Source organism: Amblyomma maculatum, chromosome 10 (assembly GCF_055883805.1).
Source record: "Amblyomma maculatum isolate TAMU_Amacu chromosome 10, ASM5588380v1, whole genome shotgun sequence".
NCBI classification, from domain to species: Eukaryota; Metazoa; Arthropoda; class Arachnida; order Ixodida; family Ixodidae; genus Amblyomma; species Amblyomma maculatum.
In genome coordinates this window covers 174,160,423-174,172,833 of record NC_139353.1, presented here as the reverse complement: position 1 = coordinate 174,172,833, position 12,411 = coordinate 174,160,423, and the positions used below count along the sequence as shown (strand labels likewise).

Sequence of the window (12,411 nt, the reverse complement as noted above, 5' to 3'; positions counted from 1 at the left end):
CGGCGAACTAACACACACAACGGCACAGAATGCGCCAGCAGAAACACGCATATTCGCTCGCAGCCTTCGCATAGCGTTCATGCAGCCTCGTGAACTATATCAGCGCGCAACCTGCGGTCCGCGGCACCGACCTCTGTAAATCAATTAAGCGCCCTTACAGCACAATTAACACGCACTTGACCCGAACCACGGAATATCGACCAGCTGTAGCTGAACATATTCATCCTTCCGCTGTGATCCATTGGGAACGTTATGCTAGTTCTAGTCGCAACCACCCTCTCGAGAGGTTAGCTGCAAGCTGTCCTTCAAATCCAATGCGCGGGAAGGATGCAAGGAGGCGCTTGGCCATCAGAGCGCGGCTTCGAGCTGGAGGAGGGGGGGGCGTCTAGCCGCCCTGCGAGCAAAGCACACAGCAGTGCGCACGCACGCACGCATTTTTTTTCCCCTAGAAGTGCGGGAGGTATGAAAGGAGAAGCGGGCAGGCTAGCCAACGTAGACAGCGCGCGGTATCAAACCTGTGACGGCTTCATTTACGCGCCCTTCAATCAATCAATCAATTTTTTGTTTTCAAATCCAGAGGACGGGGGGGGGGGGGGGGGGGGGGCACCTCAGCGAGAAAGCAGTTGCACACTGCTTGAGAGTGCCGAGGACCATCAGGAAGCTAGTTTACATGGAACACATTACAGGCATAAACACAGGCATGAACATTGCAGACATTACAGAGATGAACAGCAGCAAAAGCAAAAAAAGGAAAGAAAAGGAAAACAGATATGTGTTCACCGAATAACAGCGCAATTTCACGGTATTACCGCAGTGATGTCATCAATACAGCAAAAAGGATGGGTCTAAAGTTTCACAAAATATTCACAGAGCAAAGTTGTCTCCGAGTAACAGTAACGAAATCAGCAATCAGTTTTTCGTGTTTATTTAGCACAAATGTATGATGCTCTCAGTCTTGAGAGCTATTTGTTTTTCGCCTCTGCAAAGCTGCATGTGTGTGAGCGCGCGTGCGTGCAAATAACTCATGCTCAGGCACTCAATATGTGCGGCTCCGCATACGGTAAGAACTCAAGTTTTCATTACAATGAAGGAAGCAAACACACGATCGCTGAAGTGGGCTCGCCACTCCGAGTCTCTGCGTCGCCTCGAATACCAGCCACCCCACAAAACCACCGGAAGAAAAAGAACGAACGCACAAGATAGCGAACGTACAGAACTGACGCTCGTTCGGCGTTCTACTAATCCTGCCTTTCGTCTGAGCAGCGCGGCGCGACAGCGCGACTGGAGAAAAAAAAGAAAAAAAAGAAAGCGAACTCCACAAGACACGTGATGGAGCAGCGCGGCGTGGCAGCGCGACTGGAAAAAAAAAAAAAAAAAAAAAAAAGAAAGAAAGAAAGAAAGAAAGAAAGCGAACTCCACAAAACACGTGATGCAGCTTCATGTGTCACGTGATACTCCCTTGACTGAGAGGCGGCGTTTGGCTGTTAGGCGACGTCGAGCGTGGAAAATAGTTCTTTCTGCCAGAAATCTTCAATGTAAGTTGAAAAACTTTTTCATTCCTTTCTTATAAACGCTTTGCGCATACTCGCGGAAAATTTTGTGTTTCAGAAGTGAGCAGTTTTTACATTACAAGCGTTTACCCATTTTTTACTTTGCTGCATACTGCACGCCCAATGATCTAGGAAGATTTTTCATTGTTTAGTGTTTTTATCACCTAGTTAAGTTTTAAAAAGTGATCCTCGATTGTCCGCGGCCTCTTTCCGATCATTTTGCAACATAGTTCAGATCTTTAAGGCGTTTTTTTGCGGAGTTATTACTATTTCTTCAAAGGTAAACAACCGCTTGGCCTCGCAGCCATAACCGTCAAATTTCAAATATTGAGAGAGGCCTTGTACTGCGTAAAAGCTGTGTAGACGTATAAAACCTGTCATTTTTAAATTCCATCAGATGTGTGCGATCGCTCGCTACCTATCTGTTTTATTTATAGCGTTTCTTCGTTGAGCTTTTTGCACATGGAGCCGGTAATTCGAGGTTCAGTCCATAAGCAACGACTTTCCGCGTAAAATTAGGTTTTTAAGCTTTCCTTTAAGCACAGATTGGGGGGGGGGGGGGGTGATATATAATTTTATTTATAACAATTCGCAGACTTCAACGCAGTAATAGATATATTTATATCCTTAGTAGGTCAGTACGTATTATTTTAGTACAGGCCCAGTGTTCTTTTTTTTTTTTAACGGATCGAGGCGTGGCAAGTTATGTGGGTCAAGCTAACAATTGGCTGTGAATTAAGTGATTAGAGCTTTCAAACTTAGTCTTCTGTTTTGTTTAATTTCTAAGAACCTTTAAGCTTCACAGAGAAACAGCATATTTTGAAAAGTGAATTTCAACTATGGAAGTTCTTCGTTTATTAATGTTTGACATTGCTGACAAGGGTCAGAATTGAAACAGATGATAGGATCGAGTTTTTTGGTAACTTATGGCATGTGACCTAGAGCTGCTAGGAATTCATTTTCTGAGACAGCTTTTCTTTAGGAGTGTAGGGAAAGTAATGGTATGTTATGGGTTTTGAGAAGCATGGATTTAATGAAGTCTTTCTTTTACTGCGTTTACGGCTTGTTTGGCAATAATGCTTGCAGTCCAGCTGATGCAATTGTATTGTCACACTGCTTTTGCAGCAGATTTCATCTGCCATCGAGGGAGTGCTGCCTGAATATGAAGCAGACAGCGTCATGAATCTGTTGAGGCAGTTTATTCTATTAGCCATGGGTGCCCTGCCCTAAAGCATCCTTCCTGTAAAGGAGACATTGAATTGGTAGGTATCACATGCTCATGTCTTTTGCATTCATGTGTTTGCTTTATAACTATAATTTTTACTGGTTCATGCTTTGCATTTATTGTTTTGAGAGTATAAAGGGCGGATGTGTAACAGGCTTCATTAAAGCAAAGCTGTGTTTTTAGCGCAAGACTGACATGTTGGTGAATCTTTCTCATAGTCTGCACTAAAGAAAATTTTTCATGGCCTCTTCAGGGCTTTAAAACAGGAGATATACTTAGCTGTTTTGCTGCAGTAGTACCTACTATTTCTAGTTGAGGCAAAATTGAGTAAACCTGTGTTTTAATAGCTCAGTGACAAACACGGTTTCATAATATAGCTGACTGCACTGCGCATATGTGTGCATGTTCATGGTGACATTCAGTTACTGTTTATTTAGACTGCCACAGCATATGTACACATACAGTGATGTTTCACTTGAACAAAGTTCAAGGGACCTTAGGAAAAAGTTTGTTGAAATGAAAGTTCATTGGACTGAAATAAATGCGTGGAAGATTGTTTCCATTAGCTTCAAGAAATATTCAGTTCAGTCGTTCAGTCGTGTCCGACTCTTCGTGACCATATGGACCATGTCACGCCACGCTTTCCGGTCTCTCACTATCTTCCTAACATCACATAACTTCATCTGTAGCGCCTCGAGGATGCCATCTAACCATCGCATCTGTTACCTACCACTTATCCGGTGACCCTCAACCTTTCCCAACATCAAATCTTTCTCCAGCGACTCCTCTCTTCTTATCAGATGACCAAAGTATCTGAGCTTTAACTTTAGAATTTGACCCTCCAATGAGCAGTCAGGGTTTATGGTCGACAATATCGACTGATTTGATCTTCTGGCAGTCCAAGGAACTCTCAAGAGTCTTTGCCAGCACCACAATTCAAACGCGTCAATTCTTCGGCGGTCAGCCTTTTTCACAGTCCAACTCTCGCATCCATACATCACAACTGGAAAGACCATAGCACGAGTTATACGGATCTTGGTTGGCAGACTAATGTCTCTGCTCTTTACTAGGCGGTCAAGGCTAACCATTGCTCTCTTTCCCAGAAGCAGGTGTCTCCTAATTTCATGGCTACAGTCTCCTTCCGAGGTAATCTTGGAGCCCAAGAAGAGAAAATCTGTCACAGATTTTTAGGTTGTTCAAATCTTATCTGAGCCCATTTATTTGTCACTGCGCTGATTTGCAAGTGAAGAATGCGTAACCTTTTGCAGCACTTTTGAAAGGACTACAGTGGTTTTGAACTCGATTACTGTGCAAGCTCCTGAGAATCTTGCCTATCACAACGGCCTGCTGAGGAGACAAGGCTTTCATTTTCTCCAAGCAGATCATGGTTAACCAAAATGCACACATTTGCAATTCTTGGAGCTAAAGGGCCTGGTAGGGCTGAAGATCTGGTTTTGACTGGCTATGACTGTACAGCTAATTAAGCGTGCAGACAGCTATATGGATTCATCTGGTTACAAGCTAGTTTAGACAGCCAATTCACTTTAAAGCTAAATAACGGCCACTTTTCTTCACGCGATAATGAAGAGTGGTTCTTAACATAAAAATATGCTACAAAGAGTGCGGACTGGGCTTTTTTAAGCGCTCAGTGTGACTTTGAAGACACAGGATAGCACCGCTGAAAATGTTCGTTGAACTGAAATGAGCAATAACTGAAGTTTGTTAAAATGAAGTGCGTTTGCATAGTGTTCAATAGAGCTTCAGTGGGGGGATTTAATAAAGTTCGTACAACTGAATACATCGTCGAAGTCACGTTCGTTCAAGTGGTATTCTATTTTTCTGTGACTAAATGAGAACATTTACTTTGCTCAAAGCAACATATACACAAATATTTACTTTCTTGCTAGTCACCTAGATTTGCAATTAACTTCCGAACTCATTTTATTCACAACCTAAATAAAAGCATCGTTAACCCTAGAGCCAAATAGTTACTAGCAATAACAAAAGTAATATGTTGATATTTATCTGTTGGAGAACATTTTCTGTTTAATTGTTTTGTGTGTTTTTGAGTTCTGCAAACATGAGGGGGCTTGTTACAGAAGGGGTGGGCTGCAAGACGAAGGGAAGTATCAGTGTGGCGGCCCTTTTATGTTAATCAAATAATAATGCATTCTAACATGTAAAACGAATGCCTTTACAACTTGCTAAAAATCTTTTTAAATTGCATGTTTGGGTTCTGCCTGGATAAACATAGATGGCAGAGAGAGATCTTTCTGCCTTGGAGTGTGAACTGTATTTTGTGCAGAAAGCCAGAGGCTGTCGAACATGTGTTTATAGATTGTTGTGATTGGGTTTTTGGGGTCAATATCCTACAGTGAACTTTGCTCAAAGATGTCCCTTTAAACCCCCAAGGAATTTGGTTCTCAGGTGTTGAAAATTACAACAGTGTTCTGTAAGATATGATAAGGCTATTAAGCTTGCATAGCGCATGGAAGCGCCGAATGGCTGTTTGCCATGCTGATCTTTATTATCAGACCTATCCAAGAGTATAATGAGGGTTTTGTCCAACAGATGATGTTTTGAAATCTCAGCCATGTCTACCTGTGTTTATCAATGTATTTGAAAAAGTGATCAGTTTTATTGCGATAATTAGAGGTATTGTACCTAAACTAGCTCTCGGCCAGCCTGTAGTGTTTGTGAAAAGGCAACAGTGACAAGAAGGGTGTTTTGCTAGAGCTTTTAAGGCCCTTAAATCTGTGCAGCTCTGCTTTAGTACATGCATTGTCTCCTGTACATGGCTAGTTAAATGATTTCTGTTCATTTTATTACAAAAAGTCATTCTAAATCTTTAGATAAGCTTGCTCACCTCTAGTGTTTGTTTGCATTGTGTTCACGCATGCTATAGCTTGAAATGATGCAGTATTAGTTACAAGTAAATAAATAAAAGGAGCAGCAACTACATTTCCTTCGTCCGCACATTTTTAAGAGAAACATACATGGGCTCATTAGATTTTAGTGTTATTTGCAACTGTGTTTGATAGCGAAAGATCTTCCTGTCATTGCATAGAAATCTTTCAGAAACTTCTGAAATAGTTTGATACCTGGTGATGAGGAGCTTGACTTCCCAGACAGTAATGTATTCCTATAGTTCATACTGCACCAGCCAAAAGATGAGACACAGCAAAGAGGAGGACAGGACAAGGCTGGACTATCAACTGAATGTTATTGATAAGAAGAAAACAACGAAGACTCCTTCCGAAAAGCTCGCGCACAACCCAACCGGTGGAATGGCAGGAAATTGGGAAGAACATGATGAAGAAGAAAATTCAAAGCCAATTCCAAGTCAAGGCCTAACTAACGACTTTTCTAATAGATGAAATTCCTTACAATGAAGGCTAACCGACGCCTTAGCCACACACTTGTCCTCGGCTTTAGCAATGTAAAATGCTTCAACCAACTCTGCAGAGTTGATTACCATTGCTGTAAACTACACCCGTATTATTGAAGTCAGGTGCACAAAGGGACGGGTCATGCTCCGACGGGCAGACATCTGCCTGTCTGCCCGTTGTATTTACAGCGAGAAACAAGATAGGAGCCTTGTGCGCTAGAGTTAGAAAGGGGCTCGACAGTGTACCTCGTGATAGTTTTCGTTGTGCAGTGTCACATAAGAAAAAGTTCACCACCTGCAGAAAGAATGTGGTCTACCACATTCCGCTGAATTGTGGCCGGTGCTACTACGGGCAGACAGGCAGATGTCTAAATGTGCGCCTGACGGAGCACTCCAATTCTCTGGGAGGGAAGGCGAGTTCTAATTTTGCGCTACATGTGCAATCCCGAGAGTGTAAGTCGGAGCATGACCCGTCCCTTTGTGCACCTGACTTCAATAATACGGGCGTAGTTTACAGCAATGGTAATCAACTCTGCAGAGAGTTCGTTGAAGCATTTTACATTGCTAAAGCCGAGGACAAGTGTGTGGCTAAGGCATCTGTTAGCCTTCATTGTAAGGAATTTCGTCTATTAGAAAAGTCGTTAGTTGGGCCTTGACTTGGAATTGGCTTTGAATTTTCTTCATCTTCTTCCCAATTTCCTGCCATTCCACCGGTTGGGTTGTGCGCGAGCTTTTCGGAAGGAGTCTTCGTTGTTTTCTTCTTATCAATAACATTCAGTTGATAGTCCAGCCTTGTCCTGTCCTCTTTGCTGTGTCTCGTCTTTTGGCTGGGGAAGTATGAACCCATACCAACGTGCCCAGTCGTCAACCTTGTTGTATTCCTATAGTACCGTATGCATGCACAATAGATTAACGTAACCCCTTGCATATATCACCGAATCTTTCACTCTAGAAGAGAATTTTGTGCACAAGCATTTTACTGTAGTTTGCCTCTGTGAAGCATTGTATTTCTAATTCTGTGCTTCTCTTTTTATGCTGTTACTCAGCAACATATGAAGTATTCCTTGTTTGTTTCTGTTACTTGTGCATTTGACTTTTCCTTTTTTTATTATTCGAAATAACTTTCTTCCTGCTGTTCTGACTAGTGTTTTCGTATGCATATGCAGTCCTCTTGATGCTTCATTGAGCCATATCTGGAGACTCCCTGTTGCCGTGGTCTGTGCCGACAAGTAAAAAATAGGCAACCTGACTTCCAGGACAAGTAGCAGTGGGACGTAGCTGCATGGTTTCTTCAGCATCCATGTGGATTTTTTATAAAAGACAGGTATTTCTCCTATATTTGACTTTCATATGTGATCAAGATTTTACCTTGGTGACAAGCTCTTGAAGGAAAAGATGGACATTTATGACACTTTCTTAATTTCTTACTCTCGGGAATACACTATTACGACTTGTTAACTGCATATGTAGCAAAAATTATGTGTGACTGCATATTCCAGCAGTAAGCTGCATGATTTTTTAAGGATGAAATAATTTAGCTCCTATTGTCGGTAGCCTACTATTGACGAGCCAAAGCAGGCAATATTAGGTACCAAAAAGTGATTATGTGGGGCCGGGTGGGTTTTAATGAGACAAGCTCTCCACGTTTTAAGCCTTTGTACAGGGCCAGCGTGTCTCCCTGAATGTGTCTGGGACACATGCAAGTCTTGTATCCTCAAAAGGACCTTGTCTAAATTTAAATAAACGTAGTGCCAACCTATTTTGAGTACGACCAGTTCAGCAGTAAGCTCAAAATTGAAGCAAAAAGGCATTCGTGTCCTGTGCGATGTCAGTGCACGTTTAAGAGCCCCAGCTCGTCAAACGCTCTGAAGTCCTCCCCTACAGCATCTCTCATAGCCTGGGTTGCTTTGGGATGTTAAACCACATTAACAAACCAGTCATTTTTTACCACCCCATATGACTTGTCTTTCCACGTATCTCCAAAAGATAGTGCCTACATAAGACTTGCCACTATTCCTGATATTACCTAGATTATTATGTATTTATGTATTTTATGATTATGTAATTTTTCTCAGTGGAGCATTGCGTTTTCAATTCTGGGCTTTTCATGCTGTGACTCAGCAACCATATGAAATACTCCTCCTATGTTTCTTTTACTTGTCCATTTGACTTTTCCTTTATTATTCAAACAATCTTTCTTCCTGCTGTTCTGACTAGTGTTCTCATATGTACATGCAGTCCTCTTGTTGCTTCATTCGACCATATCTGGAGACACCCTGTTGCCGTGGTCTGTGCCGACAAGTAAGGCAACCTGACTTCCTGGACAAGTAGCAGTGGGACGTAGCAGCATCCATGTGGACTTCTTATAAAAGAAAGGTATTCTAAATTTTGCTTTCATATGTGATAAAGATTTTACCTTGGTGACAAGCTCTTGAAAGGAAAAGATGGGCATGAGTGGCACTTTCTTATTTTCTTACTCTCTGGGAATACACTATTGAGACTTGTTACCTGCATATGTAGCAAAAAGTATGTGTGACTGCATATTGTAGGCTAACTATAATATACTTCATCATTCCCTATTATCGCTCTTGTATTCCCCTAGGTGCTTGGTGTAGCTGGTCTCCTTCAGTAATTATGTGTGTGTGTCATCTGCTATGGCAAACATAGCCATCACTCAGGAAAAATGGGAGCAAACAGGCATAGTGGCATCACTTGCTGGTAGCATGCACCAAAGTGTATGTATACATACTGATACGTTGCCGCTCAACATGTGTATTTGCTTGATGTTGCAAATGACAGGAGAGAGTATCTGATGACCAAGCATACTGGCGTGTAAATTTCACTCCTTTGTTTCCTGGGCCCCTATTGTGATAAACTAATGTCGAGTGATATAGAGGATCAAAAGGAATACAACTAAACACAGCAATAGTCTCTATCTCCTGAGGATGTTTTGCAGGTACTAGTTTGTACAGAAAGTGGTTGGAAACCAGTTAGCATATTTTGAGGAAAAACAGGCATCTGAGTGAAGAGAGATGTGTGTGATGCTAGCACAAAGCATGTGAAATTGGCAGAAAAATTTTGAGCATGTATATTTCTTTTCTAGGTGACACCATGATAAATTTTGATATGGCTGGTACATCAAACACACAATGTCGTTGCCGTCGGAAACCAAGTGTTTCTGTGTCAAGGGTTTGTGCAATAAATGAAGGTATGAATTTGCATCTGTTTCTTTCACCACTCTCACTTTTCACGAAATATTACATGCATGTGAATAGTGAGTAAAATACACGTTATTATTGGACACTTGAAATATAGTTAGCATAACACAAGGTATTAATACTTTGTATGAACACGATTCTTTAAAATAACGGTGGCCAATTATCGGAACACAGTCGTTATAGTGTCCATATACGCTATCAATAGGCTAATCATAGGAGGTATAAATACGTTCTATGTAAATACATTCTATTCAATCACGGTGGCCAATTGTCGGAAGGAAGATCATACATAGATGATACGTGTTCTAAAGACTTTCTTTTCATGGTCGATAGCTTCTATGATCATATTGTCTAAAGACATCGCATAAAGTGATCATAGACATTTTTGTAAGGGGGGACTCTGGGAGCAATTTAGGGTCCCTCAGGAGTTTTATTAGGCGCTGAAATATCACAGCACATGGCCGCCTATCCGTTCTGGCTGCATTGAAATCAAGCAGCCAGTGGTCGTGAACGAGCCCGCGTATTCCGCCATATTATTCGGGCATCTTAACCAGTGCACCATCGCGGCAGGGGAAGAATTCTTCGTTATTAAGAGCAAAAACGAGCCTTGGGGAAACCGACAGAAATCGTCAAATGTGAAATGTAAGAGTTTAGGCTCTGAAAAGTAACTAGTAACTTTACGCCTCAAATTACTAACAAGTACTAAACAATGTTGCAGTTAGAGTTTTGATATGGTGACGAGTACAATATGTTAGTTCGAAACGCAACGCTTTATCGATGAAGCCGCTTTTTGCAACACGTTACCACGAAAAAGGCTCCAATGATAGAATGCTTGAAGGTCGCATTATTCCGCAATTTATTCCATAGGAGCAGCGCATACCTCACGTGGACACGTGACAGGCACCCACCACAAGGAAACAGATGAAGGTGGGAGTGAAATTCAACAGAGAACGATGTGCCACAGTGGAAGGATATGGTGGTGGTAGAAAACATTTATATAGGACAAATACAGGAGGTTATGCGTGAGCTGACCCTGAAGGGGCCAACCCTCACAAACACTAGGTGGAGGTCCCTAGTTCGGGACGCCAGTGGCGTCTGTTGCCGCTCGGGCTCGCCCGACTAAGGCTCGTTGGGCCTTCAGGTCGGAGCAGCCGAGCAGGGTCGCCTGCCAGTCCTCCCAGGTTGGTTTGGGGTGAGGGGGGATAGCCGGATTTGAGGGGCAGGCCCACACCATGTGGTAGATGTCCGAAGACACCACCCCACAGTGCGGGCAGCTGCCAGAGAAAGCAGGGTCGAAATGTTTTAGAGCTGCCGGGCACAGCAGTGTGTTTGTATAGAGGCGGAATAAGAGCCGCTCATCCGCCTTTGAAAGGCCTTTACATAAGCGGGGGTAAAGGCTGTGGCTAGATTGGTAGTAATTTACGATATCTTTGAATGTATAAGCCGGATTAGGATCATCGTCCTGGTCGGAGGGGGAGGAGGAGGAAACTTCCCGGAGAGAGAGCACGCGGGCGGCGGCGTCGGCAGCCTCGTTTCCAGCCAGCCCCTGATGAGCAGGAGCCCAAATAATATATCGGGTAGCGGGGTCCCCAATGTAGGAGCTATTTTGAAGCATTCGGTAGGCTAGATAAGGGGTCCAGCCCTGTTCGACATTCCGACAGGCCCCTCGCGAGTCGGAAATTATGTATTTCGAGTCAGAGTGGGAAGCAGCCAATGCTATGGCGACCTCCTCCGCATGAGTTATGTTGCGGGCCCTGAAGCTAAGACCGTTGACTGTTTTCGCCTCGTGGACGACTGCGGCCATGTACCACCCCCCATGGTGCGGGCCAGACGCGTCCACATAAAAAACGCCGGGTTTAGAACCATAATGTCGTGCCAGGGCTTCCGCCCGCGCCAGGCGTCTGCCATCATGGTCTTCGCGTGCCATTTTGGCGGGAAGAGGGCGTACGCGGAGGGCGCATCTCCACGGCGCTGGAATGCGTGCCCGTTCTTCCATAAGTGTCGTATGTTTGATGTGGAGCCGGGCAAGAAGGCGGCGGCCCGACTGCGTCTGCGACAAACGCGTATATTGATTTGTGAGGTGCGCTTCCCTCAATTCCCTGAAGGTGTTCACCATTCCCAGTGCCATGAGGCGCTGGTTTGAGGTAGTCACCGGAATATCGAGGGCCCGCTTATAGATTTTGTGGAGAATGACCTCGAGGGCATCCTCATCTTGCTTCCGCAGGTGGAGATATGGAGTCGAATAAAGGATTCGACTGGTTACGAAGGCGTTTGCCAGCCGCAAGGCATCCTTGCTTCGTAACCCCCCGCTTTTATTAGAAACCCGGCGGACCATGCGGCCCACCTGATCCCCCACCTTGCGGAGTTTAGCCAATGTGGTGTCTGGCTTGCGGTGTTGGTGAATGAAGAGTCCCAGTACTCGGACTTCTTGTGTTTCTGGAATTGGACCTGATTGAAGAGTAAGTTGAATTTTAGTAGTGCATTTTGGAGAGGGGCGGAAGTGCACAAATTCCGATTTCTGTGGGGAGCATTGAAGGCCGCAGCGGCTAGCATAGCGGTCTACTGTAGTCGCCGCCTGCTGCAGGCTGGCCTCAATGTCTCCAAGTGAGCCCTGTGCAGCCCACAGGGTGCTGTCGTCGGCGTACAGAGCATGCTGCACGCCCTCGACAGCACCCAGCTGGGCCGGCAGGCGCATCATGGCCAAATTGAATAGCAGGGGAGAAAGCACTGCGCCTTGCGGCGCTCCCCTGGTACCTAGGTGGAAGGGACCGTGTTCGTTATCCTGAATGCGGATGTAAGATTGGCGGTCTGTGAGGAATTGGCGGATATATTGGAAGGCACGGTGGCCACAGTTGGTTTGACTTAAATGAGTGAGAATAACATCATGCGTTACATTGTCGAAAGCCCCCTTAAGGTCCAGGGCGAGTACGACCCTGTCGTTATGAGGGCACTAGAGGGGGTCAAGGACTTCCCGATGTAGTTGAAGCAAGACATCCTGTGCGGATCTATGTGGGCGAAATCCGTACATGG

General features: G+C 44.2%; 2 long non-coding RNA genes across 2 annotated transcripts; both read left to right on the top strand.

Moving 5' to 3' along the window:
• Positions 1–1,304: 1,304 nt before the first annotated feature.
• On the top strand, positions 1,305–7,398 carry LOC146177964 (uncharacterized). Its single transcript, XR_014701405.1, has 3 exons — positions 1,305–1,535; positions 2,676–2,812; positions 7,330–7,398. It is a non-coding gene; the product is annotated as an uncharacterized LOC146177964 (long non-coding RNA).
• A 2-nt stretch (positions 7,399–7,400) lies between these two features.
• On the top strand, positions 7,401–9,384 carry LOC146177963 (uncharacterized). The gene is made up of 3 exons (XR_014701404.1): positions 7,401–7,487; positions 8,402–8,539; positions 9,267–9,384. It is a non-coding gene; the product is annotated as an uncharacterized LOC146177963 (long non-coding RNA).
• The last annotated feature ends 3,027 nt before the right edge of the window (positions 9,385–12,411 follow it).